This window comes from Miscanthus floridulus, chromosome 7 (genome assembly GCF_019320115.1).
Source record: "Miscanthus floridulus cultivar M001 chromosome 7, ASM1932011v1, whole genome shotgun sequence".
NCBI classification, from domain to species: Eukaryota; Viridiplantae; Streptophyta; class Magnoliopsida; order Poales; family Poaceae; genus Miscanthus; species Miscanthus floridulus.
The window spans coordinates 127,109,061-127,116,261 of record NC_089586.1 but is presented as its reverse complement, the minus strand read 5'-3'; positions in this window follow the sequence as shown (position 1 = coordinate 127,116,261).

Here is a 7,201-nt window from a genome sequence, read left to right as displayed (position 1 = left end):
TATGGCCATCTCAATTTAGTAAATCCACTTCTTCAGAACACAGCAGAAGCATTATTTTCTCACCTGAATACAGTGACCAACTCCTCCCGTTCAACCTCCCCTCCATTCTTCTGCAGGCTGCAGCCAAACCAAAAAAGCGGCAATCAATATGTAGTACAAAAGACCCATACACATGTGCATCCATAAAAATTATTAAAAATGAATTTGTAGTCCAACCTCTGAGAACCATTTATAAAGCCTCGCTGCATTTTCAGTTGGCTCTCCATCAGCATAACTACAATGACAACAACCAGATATGTTGGCAATTCACTGAAAACAAAATTCATACTTTCCCTAGGCTTTTACTTAATAACATACAACCAATTCTTATGTTGCCAGGAAGAACAATGTGATTCCCTGCTTAAGGTTCTCGTATTCCTCATCCTCGCTAGCATGATCATCCTGAACCCTAAGGGAGTACATATGAATCATAATAGATAAGTTGACAAAAACAAGAAATTTTGAGCAGCGGCATAAGGATGAAGCCTCCACAACCTAATAGATTGACCACCCTGAACCTGAAGATAGCCCAGCGGCCCGTCCGACGGCGGCGGCGTGTGCTGGTCGACGCCGAGAAACTCAGGTGCTGCGACATGTCAAAATTCAATACATCACTTGTCAAAAATCCAAAGGAACATCAGTTACCATAGTCCCAACAGACAGGCCAAACATAATTCCTTTGAGCTGTCGTCTATTAGACATTTTGATTCATGAAAGGTGATAGGAATCACATGGACAAGAAATGGTGGGAAATGCAGGAGCGAGGTGACCATGTTGCTTGAGTACTTGACATTGGACAAGTTGGTCAAATGGCAACTTGTCATGGTCAGGTCAGTAAGTCTTACTTGCAATATATTTCTAATTAGCTAGTGAACACCAAAGAATGAGTATCCATTGACAGAAATTCCTCTGGTGTATTTTTTCTTCTCTTTTTTTTGAACGATTTTTTTTTCACCGGCCAATCACAAGAATTTTTATCATTGGGTTATTTGTGCAGCTATATTACCTGGTGCAAAACTACTAAGTTCATTTAACAGAGAAGAATATATGTTGTATTAAAAATGTTTGGACACATGCTAACATGGTCTAAACGACTATAGTGCAAATCCTACCAGCTGCTCCCAAAATAAAAAAAGGCAAGTATGCCAGTGGGATTCCTATCATAAAGGGAATAATCAGTCAGAAATGCTTAGTGGGCTATAGGAGGGGATTCCGACCTGCTTACTTGTTCGTACAGGTGAATTGAATAAATAATTAATGATTTACATTGTTTCTACCCTTATATTTGATTCATTATTCAGAAACGCTTCTGGCTGATGAACCATCAATGTTTAAGCACCAAAAAAAGCAGGCTAGACACAAGTAAGAATGAAAAGGAGGTAGGATAATTAGCACGAATTCACACCTGATCTTTGTGGCATAAAAAACGGAAGCATTCATGCCAAGCATCTCGAGGTCCCTCTTCTTGGTGGCTCTGGTGCATGCCCCGGAGACCTGCCTGCAAATTCATCCACTCCCAAATTAGGAATCAGGCTGAGACAGGGATTTTGACATCCACTCCCCCCAAATTCACCCACCATCTCCAAGTGTAGCATCATGGCAGCCACAGCCCAGTGCGGCACCTCCCCAGACCTACAGGCGCCACCGCAGTGCCGGGAGCCTGCCACAAGCATCGACGACGACGCGGCGACCGCGCTGCCGCCGGCCGTGCGCGCCTCCAACTCAATCCCGGCGATATAGGCGCTGGCATCGAGGCTGCACGAGGAGGCATTTGGTAGACTCCACAAGCACGTGCTCATCAGGGAGGACTATGGGGGCAAGGCGGTTGGAGAGGAGCCATTTCGCGTGTTCCTATGCCACCGACGTTGCGCACTACCGGGGTCGTGCGCCGGGCTATCTGGCCTCTTCCGCGGTGCCTCCACACGTCGGGGCTCGTGTGTACCTCCTCCACGCGATGTATGGGGAGAGAGGAGTAGAGGAGGACCTGGTCACGCCGGAGGCCTCAACCGCGCCGCTAGGGTTTTCCCTCGCTGGTGCCCTTGTGGTAGCGCGACACAGGGTCGGGCCACCAGAGCCAGGTAGAGGGAGGAGTGGAGCACGCGTTGCGAATCGAAGTCGGTGAGGGTGGAGCAGAGGCTTTTGCGGCGTTGACGGCGTCGTGGCTACCAGGGATGGCAGCGCTGCCTCAGGGGTGGGGATTGGGGGCGAAAAACCCTAGCAGCATTGGGGTAGTGGGGCCATGGAGTGTGATGGCGTGGGCGAGCACGGTGATGGAGCAGCGGTGCGAGGGGAGGGAGAGAGAGGAAGCGTCGACAAGCATGAGCGAGTGGGGAGATGGAGTAGAGATCTCATGCGTCGGTCTGATTCCATGCAGGATCTCACGCGATGGGGAGGAGTGACGCGCGAGCGGGGTGATGGAGCGAAGATGGTATGTAGGCAGACTGGTGAGGCATTGGCGGAGGTGACCCAGTCGCTGTTGGGGCAGAAGCGGGCGGTGGTGGTGAATGGGAGGTGGCGGCGTGTGCGAGCACGAATAGCGAGGTCGAGCTCTATTGGTGGCATATGTCGCACCAAAGAAGAGACTCGGCTACTTGCGGGATCGCACGGGGAGGCAGGACGATGGACCACGTTGAAATGTCGCACAAAAAATTATCCACACTTTATTCGTTTTAGTTGTAGGATATATTAGGTGTCACCTCGGAGATTGTTTGGATAGTAATATTAAAATAAATTATAGAAGTCCTCAATAATCAGCGAGAGGTATTTATTAAACCTATAGCACATGTTTACTATAGCACCTCATTGTCAAATCAAGGACTGATTAGGCTTAAAAAATTATCTCGCACAGTAGTCGCAATCTGTGCAATTAGTTATTTTTTAGTCTATATTTAATATTTCATGCATGTGTTTAAACATCCGATGTGATAGGGAGTAAACTTTATGGGAAGGAACTAAACAAGGCCTCAGGCTCTGGCATTCAACTCACCCGTCCCCTTGTGAAAAAAGAAAAAAAAAGTCACCGTCGGTCCTACAACAACACAGCTTCTCACCGACTACTCACCCTCACGGACGCAGCTTCCATCCCTCTCGTTCTCCTTCTTCTTCTCCACTCCACGCCTCTCCTAAGAGCAACTCCAACCAAACTCCTACTTAAACTCTCATCTCATTTTGAGAGCTTAGACTCATAAAAAAGCGCTCCAACCGAGTCCCTATTCAAGTCCCAAGGGACGAGAGACTCTTATTTCTCTCTCCTAAACCCCTAGATGTAGGAGCTCCTCATCCTCCTCCCCCATTCTCCTTCCTCTCTTCTTACAAAGCTGACAAGTGGGGCCAATAAGTAGGGCACATGACAATATAGGTGGTGTTTAAACCCAGGGAGTAAAGTTTGTAACAGAACCGACCAAATTATAAGAACGTAAGTACAAAAACAATCATCGAAGTGATCAAATTCTTGTACTTAAGCTCCCAAAATACCGGTAGTCCGGAAATCACGATGGATTTCAAACAACTCCCGACATACAAACCAAGACCGTAGTGATTCAACACAACACATCATTCGTTACAACATTTCACAAGTGGCATTCGGATTACATCCATCAGAGTTCAAATAAAATATTACAAATCAAGTTCAAATTTGCGGAAGCAACATAGTTTAGTACATAACTTCATAGTTTCAAATACATTGACAGATCTTAGTCATGTCCCACCAAAAGCATCTTCAGGTACGAGAACTAGGAGAGACCGCGGCCAACGGTCTAGTCTTCATCCCCAGCCGGGAGAAGGCAATACTTGCAGCAACCAAAGTAGAACTTGTCATCTACAACAGGTGGGAGATAAACCCTGAGTACGAGAAGGTACTCAGCTAGACTTACCCGTCAAAACTAGAAATAAAGGACACCAAGGGTCATGCAAGGCTTATGAGGTGGGCTAGCTTGACGCAGTTGCATAAAAGAGCTTAAGAATATAGTGCCCAATTTAAACTTAGCATCAAGTTTATCATCATTTACCAATCCACTAGATTTGCACCTGTACTAGAGCACTCACTTATTAGGAGCAAACAATATTAACCATAGTAGGTATAATAAGGCTGTCATCATCATATCATCATTTCTGAACCATTATGTTATTTAGTGTATCTACTTTGGAGATAAGCCCATCAAGTTCTCACTAACCGGTGAGAGACGGCGACTCGAATCGAATTACAACTCAGCTGAGGGGGTATTCCTAACTCTCACCCTGGCATACTTTACAAGGGTAGCCGTGGGTCACCTTTGGTACAACTCAGGAACCAAATTCGCGGGTTCGATCAGCGCCAGCACTCTCAGGGATTACCCTTCTGCCAGGACGATCAGGACTTTTAAATCACCTGCCCTTGGACTCACGCCTACGGCTCCCTTCCGAGGCGCACTTTATACTTATCGACTCCTGGCCTGAGGTGAGCTACTCGGCTTCGTGGTCGGTCTCCGGACCTAGCCAACTAAGAGAGAGGCATGCGTTCAACATGAACAGGAAAGGCTCCAAGATTCAGTCCTTAAGCGACACAGACGGAGTCACTACCAACCGGCAAGCCTCCGCCCAGTCTTCATTTCAAATTAAGACAAGTTCTTTTCCATGATAGCAAATATAGCCAACCATGCCATATGTATATCCCTATATCTCGCAGGTGACAGGAAATCACCTGACTTCTACCGCGTTAAGCAGGGCTAAGCACTACACGAGCCTGAGCTACATAGGATTCAGGGTATCAATATCTGGACAAGGATTGGATAACCAACGCAGCAAGTGTTTGCATCCAACACATAAACTTAATACAACAATATATATATGTAACAATAATACTTTAACTGCATTTCAGAAATTAGGAGGCTTAATATGCTCCGGGGCTTACCTTTCACAAAGTTGCACGGACGGTGATCCGGGCACTCAACGACGACCTCGTCTGGCACTTCTCCCGAGGGCTGCACCTCCTGAACCTCCGGTATTGGCTGCTGCTGCTCCCCGCTCAGTTCCTCGAATTCCAGCAGTGTCACTCCTTCCGGTACTCCTATTGCATGCCGATGCACAAGATAAATATCATGGATGCATAAGGAATGACATGATGCTCATGATGAATGGATAACAGTAAGTATTTAACGAAAACATTATTGGACACTCGTTTACCGATTAAGAACAGCTCTATTCAAATCACTTTAAAACATGTATCTAACTTAACTCAAAGAACAAGATCAACTTACCTAACTTGCATAACCTAAGATAAAGATACTCATCTTCAGTTAAAGGCCTAACACCTAGGAACATTACCATAAGCTTAGAAATAGTAAAGGCATACTTAAATCAAAAGTTAAGGTTTCACATGCAAACGAGCAGTTTCTTAATTCAATCACAACAAGAGTTCTATAAATTCAAATGACTTGCAAGAGGACATTATGAAAAGCTTATGAAATGCTCTACAAATCATTTGTAAACATCAAAGCATGATTCTTACGTTAACCAAATCGAATTAAAGTAAACATAGAATCTGTCTAGAAATGACAGGTTTACTAAATTAATTATTTAGTGATGATGCAAAAGTATAATTGGACCAAACCAAGTTTACCAACTTGTTGTACATACCAGAGGAACATCAGAAAGTATAGTGCCAACCTCTGAATAAATTATTTAATGTCCTTTCCTAATTTATTTAGTTAATTAGGTGATTAAAGCAACATATAGTAAAACTATACAGAAAAATCTACAAAAATTACAGTAGCTACCTCGTGCTTCACATAGACTACCATAAAATTTTCAAAGCAATTGGACAAGCAGAACTTGTTGTATCAAAAATAACAGATAGCAGGTCTATTTCTAGCATAATTAGGAAACCCTATTAAACAGTGTCAAGCAACATATTTCACATTTTTCCTAGTATTATTCTAGCATAATAATAGCACTCACCAAATTTTACCTTTACTGGATCTATAGAAAAATTTTGAAAATTCACACAAGATCCATCCATGCAAACAAGAGAATTACCTAACTCCTACATACAGTGTCCAAAGTGTATGAAAATTTAACTACAAGCTATTCATGATATGAGTAGTACACCATAAAAATTTCATGCCATTTGGAGCTACACAGAAACAGATATAATTACCCCTATTTCCCACATGATTAAAAGAGATAATTAGCAACTTCATTTTTCATAACAGAACATGACATAAATTATATTTTTAATATAAACTAGACATTACCAGGAACTCAACAAAATTAGAACCACATCATTTGGATCTACTAACCAAGAGATATACATTTTTGAATCTGTACCCAAATCTGTGAAAAGAATAAAACAAAACAAAAATGGAAAACCAAACCAGCTACTGCTGGGCCGGCCCGGAAAAACACGGCGGCCCGCGACGCGTGTGTCAGCACTCAGCGCGGCCTAGAAACACGGCGCGGCCCATGGCCGGCTCCCGCCTGTGCGCGTCAGCTGACAAGCGGGGCCCGCCAGTCAGAGAGACAGATAGGGGAGGGAGAAGAACGACGGTGGTAGCTCGTCGCCGGTGGCAGCTCCGGCGAGGACACCGGTACTAGCGTGTTCACCTCACCCGTGCGCACCTAGGGGTACCATCAATTGCAGCAATTTTAGCGGCTAGGGGAAATGGCGACGGCCATGGCGGCGCACGGCCGTGGGTTGGCCAGCTCCGACGAGCCGACGGCGTCACGGCCCTTGTGGTCTACCCTATGAGCATCAGCATCACTAACATGACCTAAAGCAATGGAAAAAAGGGGCAGCAAGAGGCTCGAGCGGCACAGCCACGTGCGAGCTCGGCCGGCGGCAGTCATGGCGACCCGATGGAGCCGCCTTCACGGTGAGCCCTACCTGAGGCGAAAACGAGGTTACGGTGAGGCCGAGGACGTGGAGGGGCTCACGGTGGTGCTATGGTTTAGGGGAATCAGACAATGGCGCTCAGCTTCTAGTGATTTAGCTCGCGGCAGCCATGGCTTCCCGGTCACCGCGCTCGCGTGGAAGAGAACGGCAGAGGGGGAAATGGCGAGATGAAGAGGGAGTGAGCGAGGCGCTGGCTTTCATCTGGGAGCACGGCGTGCGACGTGGAGGCGCTAGCAGAGCATGCACGCCACACGGTGGCCAGACTCTAAATCAGTTGGCCACGGCGTTCACTGA